This window comes from Oncorhynchus nerka, linkage group LG20 (genome assembly GCF_034236695.1).
Source record: "Oncorhynchus nerka isolate Pitt River linkage group LG20, Oner_Uvic_2.0, whole genome shotgun sequence".
Classification (NCBI taxonomy): domain Eukaryota; kingdom Metazoa; phylum Chordata; class Actinopteri; order Salmoniformes; family Salmonidae; genus Oncorhynchus; species Oncorhynchus nerka.
The window spans coordinates 50,296,378-50,314,730 of NC_088415.1; the positions used below are offsets into that span (position 1 = coordinate 50,296,378).

General features: G+C 42.6%; 1 long non-coding RNA gene across 1 annotated transcript; it reads left to right on the forward strand.

Annotated features, from left to right (window-relative positions):
* Positions 1-701: 701 nt before the first annotated feature.
* LOC115101718 (uncharacterized) lies at positions 702-5,169 on the forward strand. The gene is made up of 2 exons (XR_003859344.2): positions 702-918; positions 4,028-5,169. It is a non-coding gene; the product is annotated as an uncharacterized LOC115101718 (long non-coding RNA).
* The last annotated feature ends 13,184 nt before the right edge of the window (positions 5,170-18,353 follow it).

Sequence of the window (18,353 nt, forward strand, 5' to 3'; positions counted from 1 at the left end):
CCCTACACAGGCTCAAGGGGAACCCGGGGGGGGGGGGTTCTTCGGCACCAGTACCCCTTGCAAGTCTTCGAATGTAAAATCCTTGAGTCCCAAAACCTTTTCTGCTGCAGCCACAATAATGTCTAATTTCTTCGACTTCTTTGAGACTTGTGCTGTACAGTTTATAACTGTGGCAATGAAAGCAAAAAAAACACCTTTTTAACACACAGGGTATCTTTTGTCTGACGGCAAACATTTACTACAGGCTGTGGTGTATCCACTACCATCTCTTCACTAGTATCATCTGTTTTCTCAATTATTTTAATCGCCTCCGCATAGGAGTTTCGATTGATCACTAACTTTTGCCACCTCAATTTCTTTCACACCCTTACAGGGCACTCCAGGAACTCAGGATCATGTTCTCCACCACAATTGCCACACCATCATTCTTCTACACACCATTCTTCAGTATGCTCGGTTTGTTGGCACACACTTGAAACATGGCTAAATCCTTTACAATTCTAACACTGCAGTGGTTTGGGGATGAAAGCTTTTACGGCGTACAGTGGGGCAAAAAAGTATTTAGTCAGCCACCAATTGTGCAAGTTCTCCCAATTAAAAAGATGAGAGAGGCCTGTAATTTTCCTCATAGGTACACTTCAACTATGACAGACAAAATGAGAAAGTCCAGAAAATCACATTGTAAGATTTTTAATGAATTTATTTGCAAATTATGGTGGAAAATAAGTATTTACATAACCAGGCTTCACATGCTTATAGGTATTTGCTCTTCATCAAAAAACGACAGGACCGACAGACTCTCTTCTTTTCCTTCAGTCACCCAGCATGTCAGATGCCAGGCACCAACCACACCAGGAATTCTCCTCAGGTATTCAACCTGAGCATCCGTCGTCACCCCTGAGATGACTCCTTTGACAGGTGCTCTACTCCAAAGTTCCAAACACAAAACTTCTGTTGTCCAGATTCTTTTGAGGCTCACTGCAATCTTCCTCTGTTCTTCATAAATAGAATGAATCAAAATAAGACCACTCCTGGTCACTCTGACAGACTCCACTTTTCCAAGCGCATACTTCACCATTTGACACCTCAAACGGGTTTAAATATGCACTTCTTCCTGTTCACAGTGTACTCTATGCGAAATCAGACTAGTGGCACAAAACCAACCAAAATAATAATCATTCCCAGTGAGCACATGTGCTGAGGATGACATGCTGACTACACCGCGCATGCGTCATCACGCGTATTGATTTTGTCCCCACACACCAGACTCGATCAGGCAGGTTGAAATATCAAAACAAACTCTGAACCAACTATATTAATTTGAGGACAGGTCGAAAAGCATTAAACATGTATGGTAATTTACCTAGCTAGCTTGTTGTTGCTAGCTAATTTGTCCTGGGATAAAAACATTGGGTTGTTATTTTACCTGAAATGCACAAAAGTCTGTAATTAGTGTCCAGTAGAGGTCATGTTTTGGAAGCCACAGCGGGATCCAGTGACTGAGGGATCAAACTAAGCTTTGATCATTTATCACGTGGTAACTGCTTGTCAATTTTGCTTTGGGTTTGAATGAGTCTTTTTAAACTCACTTAAACAAAAAAACTTTGGATCCATAATTTGATAATTACCAATAACTATGAGTCGTTTCATTTATAATCATTGTTTAAGAAAAATAAAGAAAAATAGGCACTCTCAAGATTTGATACTAGTGTGCTATGATTTCAGGATAGATTCCGTCTGGTTCTACACCCTGAGCTATCTTTCCACCTGTTAAGTTGAAATATCTAGAAAAAACAAAAAGCTTCCAGCAGAGGTCGGCACTTTCAGTTCCGACACCTGTCAGATGGTAGTGTGACGTCTGAAGCTTCAAACGTCATCACGTGGTATTGTTACTTTGATACAAGCATCACGATGTTGTATCGAATCAGTAGTGCTTTGAAAACTGTGTCGGAGCTCTGATATCAGTCGTCCCATCACTAGTAATGGCTTTCCTTATGCACTGCTCAAAAAAATAAAGGCAACACTAAAATAACACATCCTAGATCTGAATGAATGAGATATTCTTATTAAATACTTTTTTCTTTACATATTCGAATGTGCTGACAACAAAATCACACAAAAAGTATCAATGGAAATCAAATTTATCAACCCATGGAGGTGTTGATTTGGAGTCACACTCAAAATTAAAGTGGAAAACCTCACTACAGGCTGATCCAACTTTGATGTAATGTCCTTAAAACAAGTCAAAATGAGGCTCAGTATTGTGTGTGGCCTCCACGTGCCTGTATGACCTCCCTACAACGCCTGGGCATGCTTCTGATGTGGCGGATGGTCTCCTGAGGGATCTCCTCCCAGACCTGGACTAAAGCATCCGCCAACTCCTGGACAGTCTGTGGTGCAACGTGGTGGATGGAGCGAGATATGATGTCCCAGATGTGCTCAATTGGATTCAGGTCTGGGGAACGGGCGGGCCAGTCCATAGCATCAATGCTTTCCTCTTGCAGGAACTGCTGACACACTCCAGCCACATGAGGTCTAGCATTGTCTTGCATTAGGAGGAACCCAGGGCCAACCGCGCCAGCATATGGTCTCACAAGGGGTCTGAGGATCTCATCTCGGTACCTAATGGCAGTCAGGCTACCTCTGGCGAGCACATGGAGGGCTGCGCGGCCCCCCAAAGAAATGCCACCCCACACCATGACTGACCCACCGCCAAACCGGTCATGCTGGAGGATGTTTCAGGCAGCAGAACGTTCTCCACGGCGTCGCCAGACTCTGTCACGTCTGTCACATGTGCTCAGTGTAAACCTGCTTTCATCTGTGAAGAGCACAGGGCGCCAGTGGCGAATTTGCCAATCTTGGTGTTCTCTGGCAAATGCAAAACGTCCTGCACGGTGTTGGGCTGTAAGCACAACCCCCACCTCATGGAGTCTGTTTCTGAGCGTTTGAGCAGACACATGCACATTTGTGGCCTGCTGGAGGTCATTTTGCAGGGCTCTGGCAGTGCTCCTCCTGCTCCTCCTTGCACAAAGGCGGAGGTAGCGGTCCTGCTGCTGGGTTGTTGCCCTCTACGGCCTCCTCCACGTCTCCTGATGTACTGGTACCTCCTGTCTCCTGGTAGCGCCTCCATGCTCTGGACACTACGCTGACAGACACAGCAAACGTTTTTGCCACAGCTCGCATTGATGTGACATCCTGGATGAGCTGCACTACCTGAGCCACTTGTGTGGGTTGTAGACTCCGTCTCATGCTACCACTAGAGTGAAAGCACCGCCAGCATTCAAAAGTGACCAAAACATCAGCCAGGAAGCATAGGAAATGAGAAGTGGTCTGTGGTCACCATCTGCAGAACCACTCCTTTATTGGGGGTGTCTTGCTAATTGCCTATAATTTCCACCTGTTGTCTATTCCATTTGCACAACAGCATGTGAAATTTATTGTCAATCAGTGTTGCTTTCTAAGTGGACAGTTTTATTTCACAGAAGTGTGATTGACTTGGAGTTACATTGTGTTGTTTAAGTGTTCCCTTTATTTTTTCGAGCAGTGTATTTATCATGCAACAAACACGTACCATTGAGGATGATACATGAGAACAGAAAAACAACTATGTGCTTGTAATATACCCATCCTCTGGCTGTGGTTCAATGTGGAGTAGTACTCTTGAAGCAGGACTTTCATACCATAATAGCAGCTTGACATGTAACAGTCGCATTTCCTTCAATTTTTCTGCAATTTCTTGAGAATTAATGATTAACCAGTGGAAGCATTATAGAACAATTAAAACCACTGTTCTGAACTATATAAATACCAAAGGTTTTAGGGTCCATACACAGATTGGCTATACACATCCATAGGCATTTGGTCTTTTTATCCTCCAACACTATACAATAAGCAATAAAAGCGTTTGCTACGTTACTTCAGCTGCATTGCATGGCAAATATTTGATGGCAAATATCTTCAATCTCTAACATTAGCGTTACTACAATAAAGAACAATGACAAGTGGAAATATTTTTGGACTATTGCAGCAGACAACCACTCCCATCAGCTAACAACAACAAGAAGCGTCACCAGTGGGAACGCCATCACCAAGACTGGACCAAGACTGGAAAAACATTGCCTGGTCTGACGAATCCCGGTTCCTGTTGTGTCAGGATTTGGCATACGCAGCATGAGTCCATTGTTTTTTTTCTTTAACCTTTATTTTGACAGGGAAGTATTGCTGACACTAGGGTCTCTTTTACAAACACAATTACAAAACATATTCAGAAAACCAGACACATTTATCAACAGAGGTCTCTGATCATTACTCTGAACTGATCAAGAGGGACCAGAACACCTCATCAGAGTTGTTCCACATAAAGCAGCTTTACCCAACTCTGGAGACCAAAGGGACCTCCAGTGTTATCCAAGCCTGAGACCGGGTTTGATCATTTCTTATGTCTAAATTGAATTAATGATGATAGATGCAAAGGAAGTTTCTGCATGAGTGCTTTGTAGATAAACACAAGAAAATGCTGCTCTCTCCTTATATACAAAGAGGCCCAACCCACCTGGCCACGTCATGCCTGGTGTCAACGGTACAGGATGGTGGCGGTGGTGTAATGGATGTAAAAAATGTTCTGTGTAATGAAAAGAAAATGTTTCTCCTTGCCAATGTGAACAAACTGAATGTAAACATGCAGGGGAAATACAAAACAATTCTGGCTAAGTTGACATGCTGGAAAGTGAAATTGAACAGCTGATTGAGCTGTTCGAATGCTGCAGACAACCAGTGGTGACAACGTCGTTCAGGGCAGGTGGAGCTTTTGTTTCGCATGTTATTTGCATGTTATTTTGGCATTAATACGTGTCACATATCAGTTTGAAAACAATTTTCAAAATATATATAATTTGAGGTAATAAAGCCGCATAAAAACATGGTCCCTTTTTTTTTTTCTTGAGTAAGACAGCTCCAAAATGCAGGTGTTTCAGCCTAGCTCGGTGCTTTCTGTGGTGGTGGGGCAAGCCAGCGGAAAATACAGAGCATTGCGCCGTGATTGGCTCAGTGTCCTGTCACTCATGGGGACACTACGTCACCGCCAAGTCTAAGGGTAAGAGCTAGAAAATTCAAGCCCCTTGGGTGCTGCCATAGACTTACATTAGAAGTGCCCATCCAAGAAGGCTCAAGGTCATTGGCCACAGATAAAATTACATCACATATCTACATTGTTGCTAACTGCAAGCATTGTAAAGCAATCATTAGCCTGCTATTCAGTGGAGTGGCTGTGTGGTCCCAAGTCTAAGATTAAGGGTCTCTTTTCCTTGTTAAAAATTATAAACATTCAACATTGGCCATGCTGTCAATGAAGCATGATTTGTGCCGCGCTCAAAACTGCAAATCTGACTTTAGTGAGTTCAAGACAACTGGGAACTCAGGAAAAACGAGCTGCGACTAGGAAGATATGTTGTGAACTTTCATCCAACTCGGAATTGTAAATTCGGAACTTTCTAGAGCTACTACCTGAAGATCACTGACGTCATCACGAGTCAATCTTTTTTTCAGAGTTTCCAGTTGTCTTGAAAGCACCATAAATCCAGACAATGCCAGACTTTGATGGCAAAGTTTGCCCACGAAGGACCGCCGCGCAACCTTCCTGTTCAAGTGAGCACAGCACAACAAGGTGAGTCCAAAAATGTACTATATGCTGCTGCATAAATGATATAATATGCCAGGGAGATATGTATACTGTAGCTAAAAAAGTAATACTAAGTGTATGTTGAGTTGTATGCTGTTAGTGTCCCATGTGACTCGCCATAATAATTTGGTCTATTTTCACCTCTTAATTTCGACTACTGTTCTGACTTGGTGGTGCACATGTAGCCTATAACCTGTTTTTGAGAAATGTAATCATCAAATATTTTAAGAGCTTTCATTGTCTGCTTATATGCCCCCTTTATTTATCCTACGGTTCTGACTTGTTGTACAGGGAGAACACTGTAAGAACTGCCCATGTTCTGAATTCTGTTGCTGTACATTTCAAAAGTGCTGAACAAATAGTTATATTGACTACGTCTGTCCTAGCTCGCTCATTAATGTCTTAATCGAAATTACGGAATGCCTCGTATCCGGTTGTCGTCCCCTTATGCCATAGTTTGTACATCTCAATTGTGAGTACAAACCACATTTGTTTAAGCAAGTCAGCTATATCAGCTATGTTTTTTTAAAGGCATTCTAAAATGTATTAAATAGTTTTTCCCCCTCATCAATCTACACACAATACCCCATAATGACAAAGCAAAAAAAGGTTTTTAGAAATGTTTGCAAATGAATAAAAAACAAACAGGAATACCTTATTTATATAAGTATTTAGACCCTTTGCTATGAGACTTGAAATTGAGCTCAGGTGCATCCTGTTTCCATTGATCATCCTTGAGATGTTTCTTCAACTTGGAGTCCACCTTTGGTAAATTTAATTGATTAGACATGATTTGTAAAGGCACACACCTGTCTATATAAGTTCCCAAAGTTGACAGGGCATGTCACAGCAAAAACCAAGCCATGAGGTCGAAGGAATTGTCCGTCGAGTGCCGAGACAAGATTGTGTCGAGGCACAGATCTGGGGAAGGGTACCAAAAAATGTCTGCAGCATTGAAGGTCCCCAAGAACACAGTGGCCTCCATCATTCTTAAATGGAAGAGGTTTGGAACCATCAAGACTCTTCCTAGAACTGGCCACCCGGACAAACTGAGTAATCGGGGCAGAAGGTGCGTCAGGGAGGCTACCAAGAACCCGATGGTCACTCTGGCAGAGCTCTGGAGTTCCTCTGTGGAGATGGTTGTCCTTCTGGAAGGTTCTCCCATCTCTGCAGCACTCCACCAATCAGGCCTTTATGGTAGAGGGGCCTGACGTAAGCCACTCCTCAGCACTCTAAGGAACATGACAGCCCACTTGGAGTTTGCCAAAATGATGTTTTTTAGTGTCAGGGACTAGTCAGGGTCGAGGGAAAGATGAATGGAGAGATCCTTGATAAAAACCTGCTCCAGAGCGCTCAGGACCTCCGACTGGGGCAAAGGTTCACCTTCCAACAGGACAACGACCCTAAGCACACAGCCAAGACAACGCAGGAGTGGCTTTGGGACAAGTCAAATCATATCAAATGTATTTATATAGCCCTTCGTACATCAGCTGATATCTCAAAGTGCTGTACAGAAACCCAGCCTAAAACCCCAAACAGCAAGCAATGCAGGTGTAGAAGCACGGTGGCGCCCTAGAAAGGCCAAAACTCCCTAGAAAGGCCAAAACCTAGGAAGAAACCCTAGAGAGGAACCAGGCTATGAGGGGTGGCCAGTCCTCTTCTGGCTGTGCCAGGTGGAGATTTTAACAGAACATGGCCAAGATGTTCAAATGTTCATAAATTACCAGAATGGTCAAATAATAATAATCACAGTTGTTGTCGAGGGTGCAGCAAGTCAGCACCTCAGGAGTAAATGTCAGTTGACTTTTCATAGCCGATCATTAAGAGTATCTCTACCAATCCTGCTGTCTCTAGAGAGTTGAAAACAGCAGGTGGGTAGCACGTCCGGTGAACAGGTCAGGATTCCATAGCCGCAGGCAGAACAGTTAAAACTGGAGCAGCAGCATGGCCAGGTGGACTGGGGGCAGCAAGGAGTCATCATGCCAGGTAGTCCTGAGGCATGGTCCTAGGGCTCAGGTCCTCCGAGAGAGAGAAAGAAAGAGAGAATTAGAGAAAGCATACTTAAATTCAGACAGGACACCGGATAAGACAGGAGAAGTACTCCAGATATAACAAACTGACCCTAGCCCCCCGACACATACATTACTGCAGCATAAACACTGGAGGCTGACAGGAGGGGTCAGGAGACACTGTGGCCCCATCCGATGATACCCCGGACAAGGCCAAACATGAAGGATATAACCCCACCCACTTTGCCAAAGCACAGCCCCCACACCACTAGAGGGATATCTTCAACCACCAACTTACCATCCTGAGACAAGGCCGAGTATAGCCCACAAAGATCTACGCCACAGCACAACCCAAGGGGGGGGGGGGGGGGGAGCCAACCCAGACAGGAAGCTCAGGTCAGTGACTCAACCCACTTAAGTGACGCACCCCTCCTAGGGACGGCATGAAAGAGTCTCTGGATGTCCTTGAGTGGCCGAGCCAGAGCCCAGACTTGAACCCGATCGAACATCTCTGAAGAAAGACCTGAAAATATCTGTGCAGCAACTCTCCCATCCAACCTGACAGAGCTTGAGAGGATCTGCAGAGAAGAATGGGAGAAACTCCTCAAATACATGTCCGCCAAAATTGTAGCGTCATACACAAGAAGACTCAATGCTGTAATTGCTACCAAAGGTGCTTTAACAAAGTACTGAGAAAAGAGTCTGAACACTTAGTGGGGAGAACAAGTATTTGATACACTGCAGATTTTGCAGGTTTTCCTACTTACAAAGCATGAAGAGGTCTGTAATTCTTTTTTATCATAGGTACACTTCAACTGTGAGAGACGGAATCTAAAGCAAAAATCCAGAAAATCACATTGTATGATTTTTAAGTAATTCATTTGCATTTTATTCCATGACATTAGTATTTGATACATCAGAAAAGCAGAACTTAATATTTGGTACAGAAACCTTTGTTTGCAATTACAGAGATCATACGTTTTCTGTAGTTCTTGACCAGGTTTGCACACACAGCAGCAGGGATTTTGGCCCACTCCTCCATACAGACCTTCTCCAGATCCTTCAGGTTTCGGGGATGTCGCTGGGCAATACGGACTTTCAGCTACCTCCAAAGATTTTCTATTGGGTTCAGGTCTGGAGACAGGCTAGACCACTCCAGGACCTTGAGATGCTTCTTACGGAGCCACTCCTTAGTTGCCCTGGCTGTGTGTTTCGGGTCGTTGTCATGCTGTAAGACCCAGCTACGACCCATCTTCAATGCTCTTACTGAGGGAAGGAGGTTGTTGGCCAAGATCTCGTGATATATGGCCCCATCCATCCTCCCCTCAATACTGTGCAGTCGTCCAGTCACCTTTGCAGAAAAGCATCCCCAAAGAATTATGTTTCCACCTCCATGCTTCACGGTTTGATGGTGTTCTTGGGGTTGTACTCATCCTTCTTCTTTCCTCCAAAGACGGTAAGTGGAGTTTAGACCAAAAAGCTCTATTTTTGTCTCATCAGACCACATGACCTTCTCCCATTCCTCCTCTGGATCATCCAGATGGTCATTGGCAAACTTCAGATGGGCCTCGACATGCGCTGGCTTGAGCAGGGGGACATTGCGTGCGCTTTTAATCCATGACGGCGTAGTGTGTTACTAATTGTTTTCTTTGAGACGGTGGTCCCAGCTCTCTTCAGGTCATTGACCAGGTCCTGCCGTGTAGTTCTGAGCTGATTCCTCAACCTTCCTCATGGTCATTGATGCCCCACAAGGTGAGATCTCGCATGGAGCCCCAGACCGAGGGTGATTGACCGTCATCTTGAACTTCTTGCATTTTCTAATAATTGCGCCAAAAGTTGTTGCCTTCTCACCAAGCTGCTTGACTATTGGTCCTGTCACCCATCCCAGCCTTGTGCAGGTCTACAATTTTATCCCTGATGTCCTTACACAGCTCTCTGGTCTTGGCCATTGTGGAGAGGATTGAGTGTGTGGACAGGTGTCTTTTATACAGGTAATGAGTTCAAATAGGTGCAGTTAATACAGGCAATGAGTGGAGAACAGGAGGGATTCTTAAAGAAAATCTAACAGGTCTGTGAGAGCCGGAATTCTTACTGGTTGGTAGGTTATCAAATACTTATGTGATGCAATAAAATGCAATAATTACTTAAAAATCATACAATGTGATTTTCTGGATTTTTGTTTTAGATTATGTCTCTCACAGTTGAGGTGTACCTATGATAACAATTACAGACCTCTACATGCTTTGTACGTAGGAAAACCTGCAAAATAGGCAGTGTATCAAATACTTGTTCTCCCCACTGTACATATTCTCATTTACCCCTTTAGATTTGTGTGTATTAGGTACTTGTTGGGGAATTTGTAGATTACTTGTTAGATATTACTGCACTGTCGGAACTAGAAGCACAAGCATTTCGCTACACACAGCTAATCCAAGTTGATAATTTTAAAAGGCTAATTGATCATTATGACACCATTTTGCAGTTATGTTAGCACAGATGAAAACTGTAGTTCTGATTAAAGAAGCAATACAACTGGCCTTCTTTAGACTAGTTGAGTATCTGGAGCATCAGCATTTGTGGGTTCGATTACAGGCTCAAAATGGCCAGAAACAAAGAACTTTCTTCTGAAACTCATCAGTCTATTCTTGTTCTGAGAAATGAAGGCTATTTCATGCGAGAAATTTCCTAAATTTTAAATCGCAAACTGGCGCTAACCAGAATAGCAAAAGGGGTGGGAGACCCCGGTGCACAACTGAGCAAGAGGACAAGTACAGTTGAAGTCACAAGATTACATACACCTTAGCTAAATACATTTAAACTCAGTTTTTCACAATTCCTGACATTTAATCCTAGTAAAAAGTCCCTGTTTTAGGTCAGTTAGGATCACTGACCTAAAGAATGTGAAATGTCAGAATAACGGTAGAGAGAATTATTTATTTCAGCTTGTATTTCTTTCCTCAAATTCCCAGTGGGTCAGAAGTTTACATACACTCAATTAATATTCGGTAGCATTGCCTTTAAATTGTTTAACTTGGGTCAAATGTTTCGGTTGGCCTTCCACAAGCTTCCCACAATAAGTTGGGTGAATTTTGGTCCATTCCTGACAGAGCTGGTGTCATTGAGTCAGGTTTGTAGGCCTCCTTGCTCGCACACACTTTTTCAGTTCTGCCCACAAATGTTCTGTAGGATTGAGGTCAGGGCTTTGTGATGGCCACTCCAATACCTTGACTTTGTTGTCCTTAAGCCATTTTGCCTCAACTTTGGAAGTATGCTTGGGGTCATTGTCCATTTAGAAGACCCATTTGCGACCAAGCTTTAACTTCTTGACTGATGTCTTGAGATGTCTTGAGATGTTGCTTCAATATATCCACATAATTGTCCTCATGATGCCATCTATTTTGTGAAGTGCACCAGTCCCTCCTGCAGCAAATCACCCCCACAACTTGATGCTGCCACCCCCGTGCTTCACGGTTGGGATGGTGTTCTTCGGCTTGAAAGCCTCCACCTTTTTCCTCCAAACATATTAATGGTCATCATGGTCAAACAGTTCTATTTTTGTTTCATCAGACCAGAGGACATTTCTCTAAAAAGTATATTTTTTCCCATGTGCAGTTGCAAACCGTAGTCTGGCTTTTTTATGGCGGTTTTGGAGCAGTGGCTTCTTCCTTGCTGAGCGGCCTTTCAGGTTTTGTCGATATAGGACTCGTTTTACGGTGGAAATAAGATACTTTTGTACCTGTTTCCTCCAGCATCTTCACAAGGTGCTGTTCTGGGATTGATTTACACTTTTCGCACCAAAATACGTTAATCTCTAGGAGACAGAACGCGTCTCCTTCTTGAGCGGTATGATGGCTGCGTGGTCCCGTGGTGTTTATACTTGCGTACTATTGTTTGTACAGATGAACGTGGTACCTTCAGGCGTTTGGAAATTGCTCCCAAGGATGAACCAGACTTGTGGAGGTCTACACTTTTTCCTGAGGTCTTGGCTGATTTCTTTGGATTTTCCCATGATGTCAAGCAAAGAGGCACTGAGTTTGAAGGTAGGACTTGAAATACATCCACAGGTACACCTCCAATTGACTCAAATGATGTCAGTTAGCCTATCAGAAGCTTCTAAAGCATGACATTTTATGTAAATTTCCGAGCTGTTTAAAGGTACTTAGTAAACTTTTGACACCACTGGAAATGTGATATTATACTTCAGTAATCCACAATGACCTGGTGATGTAACAGTCTAATAATTACATTGTCTTCCATATTCCTACAGATACCTTGTAACTGGAGATCCCTTCAAAAACGATTGCCTACAATTACCGTGTAGGGAGCACTGCAAGGTTGGGTGACCAGGGCCATCTAGCACTGCCTCCTGGGGGAATGCAGGCATGTGAAGGCTACTTGTGTCCTGATTAACTTCATGAGGATGGACACGAGGACCAGGAGGGGATCTGCACCTCTCCTTCGTGTGCCAGAGGAGAAGTCTGCTGCTCTTGCAGGATGTTTCAAGGATGGGGTCTGTTTTTTGGAACAATTAGACACCCTATATAACCCACACTCGTGTATCAATTTGATTGATGGATTGTGTTGTGCCATGAGCAGGCTCAGGTTTATAACTGTGGCTCCCTCCACCTACAAAAATTAAGCAAGAGGGTCCACCATAGAGAAGAGTAAGACACTTCATTATTTCTATAACTACGCTATATTGTTTGTCCTCGTGTGTCCGTTCAGATCCCTGTTGAACACAGTCTCTTTAACTACCTTATTTTCTCACTAACAGTCTCTCTCCTTCATTTCATCCCTCTCTCCCCTTCTCCCTAAATCCTCTAAGTTATATCAGCTGTGTCGGTGAACCCCTCCCGCATCTGAAATGACTACATAGAGGGCACAGCATGATCAGAGGTGAGAGGTCACCTGGTCAGGTCACCAGGAAGTATTATTAAAGAGATGCTTTCTATTGAAATACAGATAGAGATGTAGTAGTTCCAGAGTTAATGATCCTAGGTCATTTTTGCATTTCACCTCCTGATGATTGAGTGTTAGAATAGAAAAAACAACAACACTTTAACATGCTCTCTCTCGTCTGCAGGTATGTTTTGTTGTGAGAGAGGATGCCAAACCCCAGTCCTGTCATCGCCACCTCACCCGCTCTTAAGATAACCTTCAGGCCGACTGGGAGCCCAAGGCTGGCTAGGAGACACCATTATGTAATTGTGATGAACAGAGAGTATTCATCAATCATATGCTGTATTCCCTGCTCCTCTGTTCTTACCTCTTTCCCTTTTATACGTCTCTCTTTATTCCTGTTTTTATAAGGCACACCAGATGTGCATTGAAGTACAGATTGAACTTGTACAGTGGGGCAAAAAAGTATTTAGTCAGCCACCAATTGTGCAAGTTCTCCCACTTAAAAAGATGAGAGGCCTGTAATTTTCATCATAGGTACACTTCAACTATGACAGACAAAATGAGGAGAAAAAAAATCCAGAAAATCACATTGCAAATAAATTCATTAAAATCCTACAAATGATGGTGGAAAATAAGTATTTGGTCAATAACAAAAGTTTATCGCAATACTTTGTTATATACCCTTTGTTGGCAATGACAGAGGTCAAACGTTTTCTGTAAGTCTTCACAAGGTTTTCACACACTGTTGCTGGTATTTTGGCCCATTCCTCCATGCAGATCTCCTCTAGAGCAGTGATGTTTTGGGCTTTCAACTCCGTCCAACGATTTTCTATGGGGTTGAGATCTGGAGACTGGCTAGGCCACTCCAGGACCTTGAAATGCTTCTTACGAAGCCACTCCTTCGTTGCCCGGGCGGTGTGTTTGGGATCATTGTCATGCTGAAAGACCCAGCCACGTTTCATCTTCAATGCCCTTGCTGATGGAAGGAGGTTTTCACTCAAAATCTCACGATACATGGCCCCATTCATTCTTTCCTTTACACGGATTAGTCGTCCTGGTCCCTTTGCAGAAAAACAGCCCCAAAGCATGATGTTTCCACCCCCATGCTTCACAGTAGGTATGGTGTTCTTTGGATGCAACTCGGCATTCTTTGTCCTCCAAACACGACGAGTTGAGGTTTTACCCCAAAAAAATATTTTGGTTTCATCTGACCATATGACATTCTCCCAATCTTCTTCTGGATAATCCAAATTCTCTCTAGCAAACTTCAGACGGGCCTGGACATGTACTGGCTTAAGCAGGGGGACGCGTCTGGCACTGCAGGATTTGAGTCCCTAGTGTGTTACCGATGGTAGGCTTTGTTACTTTGGTCCCAGCTCTCTGCAGGTCATTCACTAGGTCCCCCCACGTGGTTTTGGGATTTTTGCTCACCGTTCTTGTGATCATTTTGACCCCACGGGGTGAGATCTTGCGTGGAGCCCCAGATCGAGGGAGATTATCAGTGGTCTGGTATGTCTTCCATTTCCTAATAATTGCTCCCACAGTTTATTTCTTCAAACCAAGCTGCTTACCTATTGCAGATTCAGTCTTCCCAGCCTGGTGCAGGTCTACAATTTTGTTTCTGGTGTCTTTTGACAGCTCTTTGGTCTTGGCCATAGTGGAGTTTGGAGTGTGACCGTTTGAATTTGTGGACAGGTGTCTTTTATACTGATAACAAGTTCAAACAGGTGCCATTAATACAGGTAACGAGTGGAGGACAGAGGAGCCTCTTAAAAAATAAGTTACAGCTCTGAGAGCCAGAAATCTTGCTTTTTGTAGGTGACCAAATACGTATTTTCCACCATAATTTGCAAATAAATAAATTAAATATCATACAATGTGATTTTCTGGATTTTTTTCTCTCATTTTGTCTGTCATAGTTAGTGCACCTATGATGAAAATTACAGGCCTTTCATCTTGTTAAGTGGGAGAACTTGCACAAATGGTGGCTGACTAAATACTTTTTTCCCCCATTGTATGTAATATGTATTTATAACTCTTGGATAATGAATTTTTCTCAATAAAGAGTTTCACATTATCTACTGGTTGAAATTAAGTCTCATTTGATGAAATACTACACCTGTCGGGTGGGCATTAGATATTGCGATGAACCGGTTTCAGAGTATTTACATGATGCATAGGAAGTGTAGTGTACTGTTTAATTCTATTTCTGCATATATGAATTACAGGTCAGCCTTTAACTAGTTAAATCATGTTTCTAGTCTATTGCATAGTTACAAGGGTTAATCATTGATGTCACAGGAGCAGTAAACACTGTTGAAGTGTATAATTGTAATACCTACATGCAGACACAGCATCATTTAAATAATGGAGTTTGATACACCTGGTATTGGAAATGACTGAAAAAGAATGTCTCAGAGATTCATACCTGAACCACACCTTTATTTGCCAAGGAAGCATACATAATCAGTGAATATATTCAATGTACAGGCTCTCATTCGTGGTAATAACTACATGTATATGTCCTAGTAGGAAGACCACTTTGTGCAGCTTACCCTGCACTATCGAGTCTACTTCTGATAAGCTTCCCAGTAAAACAACCAAGCCACCCAGAAAAGTGCAAGTGCAAAAATAAATTGACCATATTAGCAGCATGAGAAACAAGGTTCATGAAGTCAATAACTTGCTTGTAACAGACGACATTCATATTCTGAAACTTACTTAGTGGTAGAAATACATGGTTATAACATTTACAGAAAAGATTAATGCCAAAGGGGAAGGTGTTGCGGTCTATATTCAGAACCACATTCCAGTAAAGCATAGAGAAGATCTAATGTTGAAGTAATATGGCTACAGGTTCATCTGCCTCACCTAAAGCCCATTCTGGTGGGAAGCTGCTATAGACCACCAAGTGCTAACAGTCAGTATCTGGATAATGTGTGAAATTCTCTGTAATGTACGTGATATCAGAGAAGTACATTTTCTGTGTAATTTAAATAATGACTAGCTCTCATCTAGCTGCCCACTCAAGAAAATGCTTCAAACTGTAACCAGTGCCTGCAACCTGGTTCAGGTTGTCAGTCAACCTAGCAGGGTATTTACAAACAACACAGTAATGAAATCATCAACATGTATTGATCACATCATTACTAATGCTGCAGAAATTGGCTTTAAAGCAGTATCCAAATCCATATATATAATATAATAGCCATATCTAGGAAAACCGAAATTAAAGAGGTGGAAGAGGTGGCAATATTGTCTATCATTGTTGATAATCTGGATGGAAAATCACTGAGAATAATAGTGGACGATATTGCCACATCTTCAATTTAAGCCTACTAAAGTGTGCACCCTCAGGCCTAGAGGGAAGCTAAAGTCATTCCGCTACCAAAGAATAGTAAAGTCCCCTTTACTGGCTCAAATAGCAGACTAATCAGCCTGTTACCAACCATTAGTACATTTCTTAATAAAATTGTGTTTGACCAGAAACAATGCCATTTCACAGAAAACAAATTGACAGACTTCCAGCAAGCATATAGGGAAGGACACTCAACAAGCACGGACAGCACTTACACAAATGACTGATTGGCTGAGAGAAATTGATCATACAATTATTGTGGGGGCTGTCTAATTAGACTTCAGTGCAGCTTCAATCATAGTCTGCTGCTGGAAAAACTTGTGTGTTATGGCTTTAGACCCCCTGCTATAATGTGGACAAAGAGTTAGACAAGTAATAGAACACACAGGGTCTTCTTAAATAGAAGCATTTCAAACATAATCCAGGTAGAAGCAGGAATTCCCCAGGGTAGCTGTTTAGGCCCCTTGCTTTTTTCAATCTTCACTAAAGACATGCCACTAGCTTATGTAGAATGGCGCCGGATAGGATGACTGATGTTTTACATACTCCAAACCAACTGTTATTTCGTTCCTGTTTTTGAGTTGTTTGTAATGTTGCTGCTACTGTCTCTTATGACAGAAAATAACTTCTGGACATCAGAACAGCGATTACTCACCATGAACTGGAAGAAGATGTTTCCTTTAACGAGTCCGACGTGAAGGATATACTGCTTTCCCGGGAACGTCATTTGAGTGAAGAGAAGGCGGAGAAAAAGGGGGCGGAATTTAGGCTGCCTTCTGAGAATTCGTAGGCGAAAGATTAAACCCCCACTGCAATCTGTTCTATTGGCCAACAAAATCGATGACCTACGAGCAAGATTAAACTAACAACAGGACATTAAAAACGAATATCTTATGTTCCACCAAGTCGTGGCTGAATGACGACATGAATAGCATACAGCTGGTGGGTTATACACTGTTTCGGCAGGATAGAACAGCAGCCTCTGGTAAGACAAGGGGTGGCGGTCTATGTATATTTGTAAACAACAGCTGGTGCACGATATCTAAGGAAGTCTCAAGGTTTTGCTCACCTGAGGTAGAGCATTTCATGATTAGTTGTAGACCACACTATATACCTAGAGAGTTTATCTGTATTTTTCGTAGCTGTCTACATACCACCACAGACCGATGCTGGCACTAAGACCGCACTCGATGAGTTGTATACCGCCATAAGAAAACAAGAAAACGCTCATCCAGGGGCAGCGCTCCTAATGGCCTGAGACTTTAATGCAGGGAAACAAATCCGTTTTTACCAGCATGTTAAAATGTGCAACCCGAGGGGTGAGAAAAAAGAAGAAAAAAAGACCAGCTTTACTCCACACACACAGACGCTTACAAAGCGCTCCCTCACCCTCCATTTGCCCCCCCAAATCTGACCATAAGTCTATCCTCCTGATTCTTGCTTACAAGCTAAAATTAAAGCTGGAAGCACCGGTGATTCGGCCAATAAAAAAAGTGGTCAGATGAAGCAGATTCTAAGATACAGGACTGTTTTGCTAACACAGATTGGAATATTCTTCCGATGACATTGAGGAGTACACTAGAGGTCGACCGATTATGATTTTTCAACGCCGATACCGATTATTGGAGGACCAAAAAATCCGATAACGATTTTTTTAAATGTATTTGTAATGACAATAATACTGAATGAACACTTATTTTATCTTAATATAATACATCAATAAAATCAATTTAGCCTCAAATAAATAATTAAACATGTTCAATTTGGTTTAAACATTGCAAAAACAGTGTTGGAGAAGAAAGTAAAAGTGCAATATGTGCCATGTAAGAAAGCTAACGTTTAAGTTCCTTGCTCAGAAAATGAGAACATATGAAAGCTGGTGGTTCCTTTTAACATGGGTCTTCAATATTCCCAGGTAAGAAGTTTTAGGTTGTAGTTATTATAAGAATTATAGGAACTATACCATTTGTATTTCATTACCCTTTGACTATTGGATGTTCTTATAGGCACTTTAGAGTTGCCAGTGTAACAGTATAGCTTCCGTCCCTCTCCTCGCTCCTACCTGGGCTCGAAGCAGCGTTACCCATGCAGAGCAAGGGGAACAATCACTCAAAGTCTCAGAGCGAGTGACGTTTAAAACGCTATTAGCGTGCACCCCGCTAACTAGCTAGCCATTTCACATCAGTTACGCCAGCCTAATCTCGGGAGTTGATAGGCTTGAAGTCATTAACAGCCGCTGGCAGACGCACGGAAGTGCTATTTGAATGAATGCTTACGAGACTGCTGGTGCCTACCACCGCCCAGTCAGAATGCTCTATCAAATCATAGACTTAGTTATATGGTAACACACAGAAATACGAGCCTTAGGTCATATGGTCGAATCCGGAAACTATCATCTCGAAAACAA